This window comes from Ictidomys tridecemlineatus, chromosome 10, assembly GCF_052094955.1.
Source record: "Ictidomys tridecemlineatus isolate mIctTri1 chromosome 10, mIctTri1.hap1, whole genome shotgun sequence".
NCBI lineage: Eukaryota > Metazoa > Chordata > Mammalia > Rodentia > Sciuridae > Ictidomys > Ictidomys tridecemlineatus.
Window position 1 is genome coordinate 17,657,180 of NC_135486.1, and position 15,811 is coordinate 17,672,990.

General features: G+C 34.5%; 2 protein-coding genes across 6 annotated transcripts in view; one reads left to right on the forward strand and one right to left on the reverse strand.

The window, feature by feature from the left end:
• Pdc (phosducin) overlaps positions 1–10,192 on the reverse strand; it is a 22,509-nt gene extending 12,317 nt beyond the window's left edge. The window contains exons 1-4 of one of the 5 annotated variants that reach the window (XM_078022498.1): positions 10,085–10,169; positions 6,203–6,302; positions 2,033–2,209; positions 1,542–1,620 (exon numbers count right to left, since the gene is read on the reverse strand). The gene's annotated coding sequence lies outside the window, so the exon portion shown is untranslated. Of the gene's footprint in view, positions 1–646; positions 767–1,541; positions 1,621–2,032; positions 2,210–6,202; positions 6,303–10,084 lie in introns of all 5 variants that reach the window. The other 4 variants (XM_078022497.1, XM_078022496.1, XM_078022499.1 and 1 more) reach the window with 4 other exon arrangements.
• The window catches only part of Odr4 (odr-4 GPCR localization factor homolog), a 135,378-nt gene that overhangs the window by 67,501 nt on the left and 52,066 nt on the right, over positions 1–15,811 (forward strand). The window lies entirely within an intron of this gene.

The following is a 15,811-nucleotide window of genomic DNA, read 5'->3' on the forward strand; positions in this document are numbered from 1 at the left end:
ACTGTTATGGAAATTAACTCACTATAACAAAGTTATTTTTTCTGTATGGTTTGGTGAAAAACTAGCCTCTACCTCAGAGCAAAGCCTGTCCAAGGAAGGGACATGACCTTTGTCCTAGGAAAAACCCACAGAGCACTCCTAGGCACATTCCCACCCTGCTAAATTGTTTATCTACAAATAACAGGAAATATCTGCTGCGCCAGGTGTCCCTGACTCAGTCAGGCTAGGTGGGGACCCATAGTAACCCTCTAGCAGCCATCAATCAGCATGAGATAGGGAAATACCTGGGATGCCAGATGACCCTCCCAGTAGTTTATGGTGTTGGGAAACCATATAGTTCAGCATGAACACCCCTCTTGGCTTAAACCAATCAGTTCAAATGAATCCCCCTCTCATAGTAACAATCACCCCTACCTAACTTGTTCCCGCCAGTGAATGTACTAATCATGTTTTAGAGTTGTTATTTGATTTTCCCGCGGTATGTGATGATTTGCTAAGAGATGCTATGATGTATGTGAAGTCTCTGCCTTCCCCAAAGAGTGTATAAAACTGATGCAAACCCTGGGCTCGGGCCTCTCAGCATCACCAGTTCCTGTGTGCTCAGAGGACCAAGCTAGCTCGCAATAAACACCTCTTTGCTGCTTACATCCATCTTGGTCTTTGGTGGTCTTTTGGGGGTCCCGAATTCGAGCATAACATTGGCAAATCCAATCCTTGGCTGAACACCACAGCTTCTCTTCAAACCAGCGAGTAGGTTTTAATGAGGCTAGCCATCCAGCAAATGAAAACATCCAGTAACTGAGCCTGGAGTACTTTTGAGAAGCTAAAATCTATTACACACTTTTTATTCATGTGAAACTGCTTGCTACCCTCATATCAAACCTTATTTTTTTTAGTTCACAGTCAAACATACTTGCATCATTAGCTTTTAAATATTTGGAAAATACAGTTATTATGCATACTAATATATGCCTCAAGGAGTCCTCAGTTGTGTTTTTGTCTGAACATTTTGTCAGGGAATACATATTAGCAGTGGATATACTATTTCAAAGTCAGTTTTAAGCCATGATATCATTCTGCTTGTGCTTTGAATTTCTTCTCCTCCTCCTTTCCCTTCCGCTTCCCTTCTCCCTCCTTTTTTTCTCCTTTTTTTTTCCAATTTTTTTTAAAAAATTGATTTGATTTACATTTCAATACTGGACTTGGTGTCTTCAGTGTGTTTCCAAATTACAAGATAGTAAGCTAGAATTCTGCCTTTATCTTCATCCTAATACTTGGACTGTTTCTTTTATTTTATTGTTTCAATTACCACAGTCCCTATTCAGAATCACTAGAGGTCAAAGTTTTGGCAAATTTGATTTTCCTACTTGAATAAGAACAGGTTTTTAAGCAAAGTGTCTCAGGGAAAAACCAGTTTATACCACAATATTTTCATATCTATAAAGGTAAAAAAAGAATATAGAACTTGAATAAGTAAAAAGAATAATGGAAATGAACATAAGTAAATACTGTTGGACAAAAGAAGCAATTTCATGACTTACTGAAATTATTGTAAAGGTAAAATTTCCAAGCTGATTCTAAGCCGCAGAGCCTGAGTTAAAGTGTAAAAGACCAGGCATCCTAAAGTTTCCAAAGTGCAGGGATTAGGTTAAAAAGTAAAAGACAATTGTTACAATCATACAAGTCTATTGTTACAATTCCTCTGCTATCCCCGGAACTTGTAATCCCTGTAAAGTTGTTAGAACAATGAGGGAACTGCCTAGTAAATGTCTCCATTGATTCCCTGGTTGTTTAATAGCTAAGGGCTCTAGGTAGCATGGCACGTACGCATCTAGGCCCCAGAACCAATCAGTTTAAATGTGTACCCCACTTAGAAATGACCAATCATCTCTGCCTAAATTGTTCCCGCCAATGTATGTACTAATCATGTTTCAGAATTGTTGTTCAATTTTCCTGCGCCTTATGATGATTTGTTCTGATGTATGCAAAGCCCCCCACCCTCTCCAAAAAGTGTACTTAAGCTCCACCTGACCTCCGCTCTGGGCTCTGAGCCGCTCTCCCTTCTTGAGTGGGCACAGAGTCCCAGCGGGCTGGAACAGGATCCTCAATAAACTTCCCCCCTGCGATTGCATGAAGTGAGTCTCTTGTGTGGTTTCTCCCCTCCGTCGCTCCGCTGCACCCCAACATTATTTAAAAATAATTTTTGCATCTAAAAAAATGAGAAAATCTTTACTTAAAAAAATACCTACAGAACTAAGTAATGAAAACTTATCTGATGACTTCAATAGCTATTTAGTTCCCAAAAAAGCAAAGACTCAAACGAATCTCTTATTTTGCAAGAGCAGATTGTTAATTTGGGAGAACTATGATTCTCAATAAGTATGCACAAGATTTAAGAAAATCTAAAATTTTTTGTTTCAAATGTTGAAGAGACAGAAATAGCTTCCTCTTGACTTGTTTCTTGCTAATTTAATAATGGGGTGGGGGAAAAAAAGAAATTCCATTTTTAGAAAAGATTTTCTGTAATTTCAAGAAATCCCTTTACTAAAAAGATAATCAAGTTACTTAGGACAAACTTGATTCATTGATTGGATTAACATATATTAAGAATAGACGTTTCTCTGGGCTCTGAATTATATGAAGAACAAACACCAAGTCAACTGTGTTGCCTGTTTAAGAAAAAGATTATCTTTTAACCTATTGTCTACATTTGAGTTGAATACAAAGATTGGTTATTGTACAAATATTTGTTATTGTTTACTGCTGGGGGAAGGAATGAATGAATTGGAAGAAAAATATTGAAAAGCTAGGCGCAGTGGCCCACTCCTATAATCCAAACAGCTTGGGAGCCTGAGGCAGGAGAATTGTGATGTAAGAGTAAAAGAAATTGAAGTTAAAGTGTAAAAGACCGGGCATTGTAAAGTTTCTAAGCTGCATGGCCTGAGTTAAAAAGTGAAGGACCAGGTATTGTTAAATTCCTCCACTACCCCGAAAACCTGAAATTCCTGTAGCTGTTAGGACAATACCCGAACTGCCCAGTAAATTTTCCTCCTGATCCTCTGGTTGTTTAATAACTTAGGACCTTGTGTAACCCGGCACGTAGGCATTCAAGGCCCAAAACCAATCATTTTGAATGTGTACCCCTCTTAGGAGTGACCAATCACCCCCGCCCACCCTGTTCCCGCCAATGAATGTACTAATCAAGTCTAAGAATTGTTGTTTGATTTTCCCACAGTGTATGGTGATTTGTTAAAGGAGACTATGATGTGTGTAAAGTCCCTGCCCCCCCCAAAAAAGTGTACTTAAGCACTGCTCAACCCCTGCCCGGGGCTCTGGGCTTCTCTCTCTTCCTGAGTCGGCTTGGAGCCCCAGCATGCTGGATCAATAAATCCCCTTCTGCCAATTGCATGAGTGGTCTCTTGGTGATCTCTTCCTCCAACGCTTCGCCGGTCCCTTACAGTGAGTTCAAAGCTGGCCTCAGCAATTTAGCAAGGTCCTAAGCAACTCGGACCTTGTCTCCAGCCCTTACTTTTATCACTAAGTTACCCAGGCTGGCCTTGAACTTGCCATCCTCCTGTCCTAGTGGATTATATGCTTGCATCACTGTGCCTGCCTTTGAATTAGTCTCTAAGCTCCTGGCACATAGTGAGTATTCTACGTATCTGTTGGAAAAAATTTAAAAAATATATCTTTTATGTACATGTATACTATATATCAGCAATTTACTTATTTATTTTTGGGAGGTTACCAAGAATTGAACCCAGAGGTGCTTAACCACTAAGCAACATCCTCAGCCCTTTTTAAATATAGTTTATTTTGAGACAAGTTCTTGCTAAGTTACTTAGGGCCTTGCTAAATTGCTGATGCTGGCTTTGAACTCATGATCCTTCTGCCTCAGCCTCTGGAGTTGCTAGAATTATAGGCATGTGCCACTATGCCCAGTTATCAGCAATTTAAAATTGAATATTTGGTTTGCAATGATATTAATATTATTAATTTATATTATTATATTTAATATTATATTATTAAATATTCCATGTCTGCTTTAGGTTAAAGGATTTAAAATGGTAATAGGATTTTTAGAAGAATTTGAGTGGCAGTAAGCACATCTTTGTCCTTGGAAACTGGTGAAAGGTAGGGCAAGAAGACAGAAAAAAAAAACTGCCTTGATTCAAGATTTACTGTAGTTCAGGAGTTTCCGTATATTCCATCTTACATAATTTTAAAATCTCTGATGCTGTTACTTTTTAAATTTTAGATTGTTATAATACTATTTTAACTAATAAAATATGTATTAAATAATTTTATTTTGATGACTTTTGACAGAATATCATTCAGTTAAGGGCATGATATTACTCTCCTAAGTAAAAGGAAAAAGTTAATTTTGGCAAAAATATGGTATAAAATATAATTTTACCAAATTGGGGTCTTATTTTCCTCTTAATATAGGATTTTAATAATAAATTTAAAATAATGACTTATATGAGATAACATTTCTCAATTGTGTCCTCAAAGTTCTAACACCGCCAAATCATGGTTTAGCAATTTCCAAGAAATAAGATGAGACAAATAGAGGGGATTCTGCTTATTGTTCTTGTATCCAGTGGTTAGTAGTAATCTAGAATAGAAAGGGAGTGAGTATAATTCTTATCTATCAGTTTTAGAAGACTCTTGAAAAAATCTAGATCCATCCCTAAACATTTCAATATCATCATTATTCTTGTTCTAATGACACTGCTGTGTTGACAACTGTTAATCATTGCAAATATGATAATCTAATCAGAGCATATAGTTTAGAATTAACTTATAGATTCTCAGTGTTCCTTAAGAAGGGCTTTGTTTTCAAAACTCTCTTGTAGTTTATTGGTAGATTTTTCCCCCAATACTGGGAATTGAACCTAGTGGTGTTTTCCAACTCCAGTTTTTGTTGTTGTTGATTTAAAGTTTTTATTTGGGAGGCTGGCCTTGATTTTGTGATTCTCCTGCCTCAGCTTCCTGACACATTGGGATTACAGGTGCATGCTACCATGCCTGGCTACTGAAAGAACTAACTCTACACTCCAAAGAATAGTATTTGATTTTTAAAAATATGATTGAAGTAACAATTCTATGGCTTCAGAAATGTGTAAGACCAGCTTCTAAAATCAAGTTTGTTTATTTCATAGGCATGTTATTATCTAGCCCAAGTTTTATATAAAAATCTTTGTGTGTGTATGTGATATCTTTGAAAACTAGCACTTGAGTATTTCTATGTGTTAAAAGTAAAAAATAAACACAGTTGTATGGTGCCTTTGCTTCTGCTACTATAAAAAATACCCCATTAGTTTATACCGAATGTAACAGAAGAGTCCATTTATTTCAGGTTAGCAAAATTAATTCTAAATGACTGATCATGACCCTGGGAAGTCAGTACAAAAAGACAAAATGGCTTTGCCTGTGGTTTGTTCTTGATTTTTTTTTTGGGGGGGGGGTTGTATGTGTGTGTGTGTGTTGTATGTGTTTTGCTGGTGATTGAACCAAGGACTTTGTGCATGCTAGGTAAGTCACTCTACTGCTAAGTTTCATCCCCAGCCTGGTTCTTAATGATCATATAAACTTATGGAGAATTTACCATCAATACTGTATCTCTTGATTATTTTAAAAAACAAATGTAATAAGCAATATGCATTATTATATAAAACAAGAAAACTAGGAGATGTCCTTTGTAGAGCTACTCTTACACATACGGCAAAATTATGGAAATATTACATGTGAATTTTGTGTTGAGATTTGTATGTGAAATGAGATTTTATTCATCAATCATTTGAAAGAACTAACTCTACACTCCAAAGAATAGTATTTGATTTTTAAAAATGTAATTGAAATAACAATTCTGTGGCTTCAGAAATGTTTAAGACCAACTTCTAAAATCAAGTCTGTTTGTTTCATAGGCCTGTTACTATCTAGTCCAAGTTTTATATAAAAATCTCTGTGTGTGTGTTTGTGTATGTGTGTGTGTGTGTGTGTGAGAGAGAGAGAGAGAGTGAGAGAGAGAGAGAGAGAGAGAGAGAGAGAGAGAGAGAAATCTTTGCAAATTAGCACTTAAGTATTTCTATGTATTAAAAGTAAAAAAATAAACACAGTTGTATGGTGCCTTTGCTTCTACTATTATAAAAAATACCATAGACTATGATATTTAAACAATAGAAATGTATTTTCTCACACTTCCAGACGCTAGAAGTTCCTAGATCAGGATCCAGCAAGTCCACTCTCTGGTGAGGGCTCTCTTCCTGGCTTGCAGATGGCCACCTTCTGATTGTGTCCTCACATCACAGAGAAAGAACAAGCTCTCTAGTATCTTTTCTTATGAGGACACTAATCCTATAGGATCAGAGCCTTATCCTTATGACCTCTTTGAGGCTTAATTATTTCTGTAAAGGTCCTATCTCCAAATATATTTCATTGGACATTAGGACTTCGACACATCAACTTGGGGGGATATAATTTAGTTCGTAGTTCTGGGCTCAGGCTTTTCTGGTACAGATGCTGGCCACAGTCCCTGTGTTCTGGCTCCCATCGCCAGCCCTTTCCTTAATGTCTAAAGCTTTGGAGGCTCCAGATTTCTCAGGGCTCCCTCCCTTTCCTTTAAGTAAGGCCACAATCAGGGAAAGAAGAATTGCCTAGAATTAACTCTCCCATTGTTTTGGTGCCCTTTCCCTGCTTCTGGACCCACACTCCTGGGATGCTGCAGAAGGTCCCACAACAATATAGAGGGCATTCTCATTCACGTTAGGTAATATGAATGCCTGTCATTTCTTTGTCAGTTTTGGGTCACTCTTACATACTAAGGAATATATTGGTGTAAATATACTAACTGCAATAGAATCAAGGACAATTTATGTTCTGAGATGGCAGGGACCAGTAAACCTGTTAAGTGGGCAAAATCAAGAACGTCTTGCTTCACTTTCACTGCCATTAGAAAACTAGACTTTGTCTTGATCTGTGTCCCATTCTGGGTCACACTAGGCCACTCACCTCACCCTTGTAGCACTTGCTATTGTTTCCACCTCTAACCAAACATCTCAGGTCTCTGTGTTCCAAGGTGACTGAGATAATCTGGCCACTAAGCCAGGCTAATGTGCTCATCAGTACTAACATATTAATGTGAGAAGTTTTTCCCCCTGCCATGAAGAGCACCTCCCAATGTCATATTGGACTTCTAGAGAAAGCAGTTTTGCATTTTCTTTCTTATTAAAATAAGTTATCAGTGTGGAATTTCATATTAGATAGGTCGACAATACCATGTCAAATAGAGGGCATATTACTAGGCTTGTGGAGACCTCACTGTCTTTCAAATCATAAGGATTGATGTCATTATTTCACCCAAGTTTCCTTTTGGCTCCCTGGTCCCACTATTCAATTTATTGACTTTGGGAATGGGAGATGGCGAGCTAAAAGTGATATGCCCTTAAGGTAATAACAATATAGAGGAGATTTTACAGCCTATAATATATGTATTAATTTCTTAAATTATTCTTTAATTTTTAAATTTATGTTTGTCTTATCAAAGGAGGAACTAAACTTTTTGTGGGTAGGAACCACAAATGCTTCCAAGTGGCAGTATAGCACAGTAATTTGTACTTGGGACACTTGAATTCAAGTCTAGTTTTTCAAATATTAGCTGTGTGACATTGGGCAAATTACTAAAGCCCTCTGTGCTTTAGTTTCTTATTTTTAAAGTTTGGAGTAATAATAGTGTATATTTCAAAAGGTTACATGATGATTAAGTGAGGGAAAATATGTAAAGTGTACAGTATGTAACACTGGAAACTTCATAGTTTTGAGTAAAGACTTCATAATTAGTACCTAAAAATACTAAAACAAACATTTAAAATTAATAATTCATATAGTAAAACTAACTTAAATTTTATTTAGGAATCAACACACTTATGCACTGTTTATGTCTAATTATCTCTCCCACCCAAAGAATAGGTATGTGTGTATATAGTTACATATTATACATATTACTTTTCAATTGTTTTATATTCTACTTCATTACTGAAGTCCTTTATTAAGTAATTTGATTTACTTCTAGTAAGGACTATTTGCCACAAAGCATTTAATAACATGAACAGGAGACAAATTTGGAATTATGAAATATAGGCTAATAAAATGTACATGAATGTGTTTGAAACTAGTAGCTGAAAGATTTTATGAAGATGTGTGCCCAAGTGGGAAATGGGAGTGATTATTTAATTTAAATATAACATACTAGTTTTCCAGTGAATTGAATTTCCTACTCAAATTGTTATGTGGTTTTTCTACTTGATTTTCTTTTTTGCATTTATGTCAGTGCCTTATATACATTCTCTGCATTTCAGTTTTGTAATGAAAGTAGGACTTTGCAGAGATATTAGCAACACTTGGGATTTCTTTTGCCACCTTTAGTTATTGTAAGTATTAGTTTTGGGATACTTCAACTTGTATATTTTGTGGCATCATAATGAGAATTTTCTTTAAAAATAAATTCCCAGAAGGATGAGTAAAATAAAGGACACATAGTCCTCAAAATGTTTATCATAAAAAGAAATGCTAAGAGAATGGCTGGCACTCAGCAAATATTAGTTTCCTTTCATTTTCATAACACATACCTTGATGCTACCAGAACATCCCTTAATTTATATACTACTCCTCCCCCCATATAGATTCATTCAAGCTCATGAGTTGGATAGAAGAAATGGGATAGGAACTTTGATGTAAGACACTGCAAAACAGATACAATGCTGTCTCAGCTCCTACCTTACTCAAATAGTTTTACTTTTTAAAAAAATGATATGGGGAATTCATAGAAAATAACCATTTCATACTTGTCAACTTGCATCATTAGTAAAAAAAATATTCAGAGAAAACATGAGCTTTTAAAATTAGAATTGAATTTTTGCTCCTAATGCAAAGACATCCACCTATCCAGGTGTGTGCTTAATACATAGCGATGGCCTCTTATGGTTCTGGAGGAAAGAGAAGTGTCAGAATCTTACAGGAAATTCAGAGCAGCTATCTCTTTTTGAGTATCTCTTATATTATAAATACACATATGTTAGCATACGAATATTATTATGAATGGTTCACATACATTTTTACAGTAACATATAAATATCAAATCCAGTTTATAAATGCAATAGTTTTGCAAAAGTTGCCATGATGAATTAGATAATCTGTAATCTTTTTTTATAGCTTTAATGTTAGGTGATTCTAAGTATAATGTACAAAAAAATTTTAAATGGATGCTATAGTTGAAAGCTATTTTTACAGTAATAAAATATTTTTTTTGCAAACCAGTGGGAAAACCATACTAAACTCACTTTCATGATGCAAATAGTAAGATTTATTTATAATAAAAATCATCTTCATGTGAGCAAAAGAGAAGAGAAATAAAACCAATTGAAAGAAAAAGTTCACCTAATTTAACAAATATCAACAAACTCTCAGTATTCTTTTCCTTTAAAAACATCACTTCAATCTCATTAAAAATTTAAAATAGTCATTTGAAAAACACATTATTATTGCTATTTGAATTCTAAAAGAGACAACAACCCCAAAAATGTACTTTTAAATAAAAATACACAATAGATTAAGTAAGTGTCTGACTTAGAGTTCTGACAATACTATAGCATTGTATAAAATATTCCCTTTCTTTTACAGTTGGAGTCAAATTCTCAACACAAAATGTGAGGAATTATACTTTCTTCCCTTTAGGAATTATAATTTCTTCCCTTTAGTTCCCCCCTCATTCAAAGGAAGAACTGAAGAATTTTTTAAATTTCAAAATGAATTCTCTAGTCATTGTTCTTTTTTTTTAAATCTACAATATCATACTCAAAACTGTGTAGTTCACTTTGAATTTTTATTAGTAAAGATGACTAGTACTAATCACTTTAAGAAGGAAAGGCACACAATTGTATTTGTCTTTATAGCAGAGAAAACTTTGTTAGTTTGAAATATTTTAAAAGAACACAATTAAAAGACTAACACTGAAATCATTATTCTTTCCCTGAAGGTAAAAATTTCAAACTCATATTATGAAAAAGACTATTTGCAGACTCACAGTTTAGCCCTCTGTGCGTGATGTCCTTGTCAGTGAGTGAGAATCCCTATCTACTCAACTCCTTTTGGACTTGGATAAATTTAAGCTCTTCAGATTTAAGATCTATGGATATTGATGACCCTTGCAGAAATAGCTCTGTGCACATAATAGGATTGATGTAAGAGAATTAACAAAGCGTATCCATTAAGAGTACAGCAAAAACAAACTAAAATACAGGGAACTTCAAGTTCTGTGTTTATCATAATCTTTGTCTGCCTATTTTTATGTTACTTGAGAAAAAAAAATATGTCTTTCCAGCATGGACTTCTGATATCTATTCTTGGAAATTCTTTTACCATTTCCTAAAAGAAAAAAAACCATTTTTTTCCTGATTAAAAATTTTTTTCTTGATCTAACTATAATAAATATCCTTCTCAACATCTTTGACATGGTCCACTTTTTCCTTTATACTTATCACCAACCAATTTCTTTTCTTTTTTTTTTAAATACTCTGAAAAGCTTTGTTTTAAAAAACAAAAACCTATAGTAAACTTAAAAAAAAAAAAAGGTGTGTGTATTAAATCTTTGGCATTTTTTTTTGCAACAAAATTCCTGAAAAAGTTAGAATACAAATGTTGATGCCCTCTGTCTTATTTTATTATATCATATATATATATATACATATATGTGTGTATATATATATATATATATATATATATATATATATATATATTTCCTAGTTCTTGTTTGTTTCATTATGTTGGTCATTTCACATTCTTTCATGTGCCTGTCAAAACAATGAACACTTATTAAGGGACAGTTTGTTGACTGCTTCCCTTTTGCTAGGGAATGTTTACAGAAAGAACAACTTCAATGTTCAGATATTAGGTTTTTATAATAAGGCCATTGGGTAAAGGCTATACCATATTGTATATACTCTATTATGTAAGAGTAGACAAGTTGAATGGATGAAAGACAGACTATTTCCTTACTGCAGTAGTCTGAATATTTCTTCGCAATTGCTTGGCACTGGAGTTGCAAAGAAAAATATTCCCATGGTCCAATGAGGAAGATAGTCAAGTAAAAAGACAATCACAATAATGTGGTATAATTACCATAAAATTTGGAGTACATGAGAGATTCCATAATACAAATTGTGTTTATTTTCATCTTCTCCTGTTACAGGGTTTTAATAAAACCTGTTCAGGTTGGTTAAGTCATTTGTGGTCTGTTTGCTTTCCAGATGCTAGAGTTCTATGGATACTTTCTTCCTTTCATTTCTCTTCACTGTAGCTGGGTTTTACCATGAAAAATATGTTTTCTGTTGTTCCTTAAAGGCATTAAGAAATGAAGGGAAAGTAGATGGATGTGTTCAATCCGCCATCTTTTCCTGACATCTTAAATCCTCATGGCTAAATGTATCATCTAACTTTGCCAACATAGGAGATTTAATTTCCTTTCAGTTTAATATTGAAGAATTTTAATTAGCAAGAGCACAAAATTTGTAATATTAATGGAAATTAAGCTGAAAACATCTAGATTCAACCTCATATAGTTTCATCCAAAAAATTTAAACAGATCTTGTTGCAATTTAAGCAGTGATAGTACTTACACACATTCTAATAGTTGTGTTTTGTTGCTCTAAATTAATTTGACATTTATTTATTCTCTCTGAGCAGGAGGGAAGGAAGTGTGTCACATTTCACAATGTTGTTGGTTTGTGCATCCCCTAGGACACCCCACCCCTGCTGCTACTGGAGATGGAACCCACTGGTGCTCTACCGACTGAATCCATTCCCAGCCCTTTTCATTTTTTGAGTCCGGGTCTGGGTTAAGTTGCCCAGGCTGGCCTCCTGCTTGCTATCCTCCTGCCTCAGCCTCCAGAGTCTCTAGGATTACAGGAGCACCATTACCCCCGGCTGATTGTGCAGTTTTGTATGTTACCTGTAGAGGTCACTACTTTCCTTGAAGTAACAATCTCAAGAACAATCTCAAGAACAAGTTTCTTATAGCAATTCACATTCATTTGTAAGGAGCAGGATATTTTCTTTTTAGCTAAAGAATCTAGAATGTAATAAGATGCAACACCAGTGTAATTTAAACAGTGGCACACTTTGTAATCCTAGAGACTCGGGAGACAGACAGGAGGATCGCAAAGTTCCAGGCCAGCCTCGGCAACCTTAGTAATGAGACCCTGTCTCAAAATAAAAAATGAAAAGGGTTGGGGGTGGGGGGGGGCGGCGGGGGGAAGCTCAGTGGTAAAGCGCCCGGGATTCAATCCCCAGTACAAAATTAATAAACAAATATTAAAACTTTTTATGCCTTTTGGTGGAAAATGTAAAAAAAAAATACTGAAAAATTTTCATAATTAATGGTTTAATGTTCAAAAAGACATATTTAAGTTTCTGTCAATTACAACTTGGAACTCACATATTCACATATATTTTCACAACTGTAGAAGCTTATGGTAATAAATAACTTAGAAATTCCTACCCACACCTTCCCAACCCATATAAAGCTATACTTTGCTTTTTATTTTTTGCTGCCTTTGACACATGTTTACTGGAGGGATTTTAATAGCATTATGGACACTACACACTCCAATTCTGACAACATGTTTGATTTGATTGCTCTAATTATGGATTGAGCAATTTTTGTAGATGATGAAAACTTGTCAGAAAGAGTCAAAAGTCAAGAGGTCTGTTATTTCACATATGTGATTCATGATTAGGGCAAAAATATTTGAAAGTGTTAGAATTACATTGAGATCTTATATTCAACTTAAAAAAATATTAAGATACGAAGCACAAACATTACAAACCAGATGAAAATGTCTTTAAAATGAGAACAATATTAACAATGAGCACACTTAATGGAGTACTTACCAGGTGAAGTACTCAATATTTACCTCACTTAATCTTCACAACTATCCTCTGAGGGAGGACAAGAATAATTTTATTGATGAGAAAACAGGTTTAGAGAGATTTTATTTAGATTTGTAACTTATCCAACTTTATGCATATATCCCACAATATTTGTGAAACGTCCATTCTGCGACAAGCATTCTTCCATGGACAAGAAATAAAGCAGCAAGAAAATGAAAATTTTGAAAATTTATTTATTTGTTCTTTCTAGATCTACATGACAATAGAATATATTTTGGCATGTTATACATACATAGAATAAGAATAACTTGCTCCAATTAGGACCCCACTATTGTGGTTGAACATGATGTGGAGTCACATTGGTTTTGTATTCATGTGTAAGAATAGGAGAATTGTGTCCAGAAAATGAAGTTTTTATGTTCAAAATGTTGATAGTATATCTATGAAGAACCCAGGGTGAGAATTAAGGTATGACTTAATCCCAAGGCTCACACTATCTCCTGCAAAGGGCAGATTAAGCAACCTCCAAAACTGAAATTATCAAATCTTCTTTAAATCCTAGATAATCTCCAGTGAAGATTTTTTTTTTGTACCAGAAATGTCATAAATACATATTTATGTCATAAATATGATATTTTGTGTAGAAATACTTCCCATTTTTTGCATATAAGAAGGTTTCTTATGAAGATTATATTGATGGATTTCTTAGGAAACCTAAGGACAGCTATATTTACTCTGGTTCTAGGGGAGTGGAATAGCACTTTTGGAACTTGGAGGAAACAATTCTACTCTTGAGCATTTAACCTGGGAGGTCTGTTGACCTTCCCAGAAGAATTCAACTACCAAGGTTACAACTTTCTCCTGATGGCTCGTCCTATCACTAGTGTTGACTTGGTTTTCCTAAATTTAATTTAAGTTTTCTCTCCTTTACAGCCTCTGCTAACGCAATTTTGCTACTTATTCTATTTGTCAGGACCCGTCTCCTGGTTCTGATGGGTTTATCTTGAAACAATTTTGCTTTAAGCCGCTTCAGTCTTCAGTCAAAGTGTTGGCATAATTTGGACAAGGTCACATCTGTCAGTCTAATCAGCTTTAGCCAGAGGGCAAGATTATGTGGACTATATAAAGGTACCTGTTCACTACAGGGATGGGGTGTTTTTATAAATGATATTGGTGTGTCAGGGATGGTGATTGACATGGTTTTCACTAAAAATAAATTCATCCTTAGTTTAAGCTTGAACACATTTCCCTCAGTCTTCAAATGACAGAATAAAATTTAGAGCTGGAAAAGAAATGTTAGAAACAAAATGAGAGAGAACTGTGATTCTTCCATTTAGGATTTTATTTCCCTTTTCCTTTATGTCATGTGTGTGTGTGTGTGTGTGTGTGTGTGTGTGTGTGTGTGTGTGTTCTATTTTTTTTCCTGAATTTTATTCTTGAGAAGATGAAAATAAAGTAGAATTATATAGTTTGTCTTTCTCTTTTCAATTTACTGTTTATTTAAAGAAGAATATCTTCCTTCATTTTCTTTCTTGTTCTGCACAATTATAAATCTCCTTTTATTCTCAGCATTTTTCAGAAACCTTGTTTATTTGGACTGTCATATTAATATTGATTCATACTTGATTTCAAGTATGATTTGTTATCATACTTAATTTCATGCCATCCCGTCTTCTTATAGTTATCCTTAAACAAACTAAGTTTACCTGCACTCTCACTATAATGGTCCAACGTCAGTCACCTTATTGTTCTCAATTCCTGGAGATATGTGAAGGTAGTTACTGTCAGAATTTTATTTTGTCATCTCCCGGTTGTTTTTGCTTTTAGAGTCTTGGGCCAAAGAAGATCTGACACTTTTCTAAAACTTACAGCTTCCCATGAGTCTGCAGTTCTTGTTTTCATCCCTTGCTTTTCCTTTTGGAAACTCCCAAGGCCCTTAGTTACATCTTTTAAAGGTTTATAATGCTTCCTTGATACCTGCTAACTATTCTTTGCTTACCAGAATAAAAATCTAGAGTACCAGCTTACTTTAGTTCATCCTCTATTTCCTGAAAAACATGTTACCAGTGAAAAAAACATGTTACCAGTTACATTTTCATTGGTACAGAAGGAAATTTCTAAAAAAAAAAAAAAAATGGAATCCCACCTAACTATCCTGTTAGTTTTGTAATCTACAATAGAGAACATGACTGTCTCATTTTATTTTTGCTGCACATATCAAAAATAGTATCGCTTTATTTCTGCTGCTCTTTTGCTCACACCTAAACATGTTACTTCTAGTAGACCTACAGATTTCTGGGATACCTAGGGTATAATCTTCCTTACCTTCAAAGTATCTTACATATATTTTTTATTTTTTATGTAAATTTTAAAATTTATATATGACAGCAGAATACATTAGAATTCTTATTACATATATAGGGCACAATTTTTCTTATCTCTGGTTTGTATACATAGTATTCACACCAATTTGTGTCTTCCTACATGGACTTTGGATAGTATCTTATATTTTTTAACAATATTTTACTGCTTCATTTTCATTCTCCCTCAGTTCTGTCACAGAAAATGTTGGTGGAAAATGACAAATTACTTTTGCTTGTTTTCGTTGAAATTTAGTTTAAATTTTATAATACATAGTCTAGACATTGGTATATAGAAATTTTGTGTGATGTAACCTAGGAAAAATGACTCGGAATCTGGGTTAGAATGCCGACTGTCATTTGTTAGCTGTGAGACCAATAACTAGACTTTTCTAAAACAGTCTTCTCAGTAAAAGGAAGCTAATAGTATATTGTATATATTGTTTTGTGGATTCCTTGATATTATAATAATATAGTATCATAGCTTCTAAAGTCCTATGTGA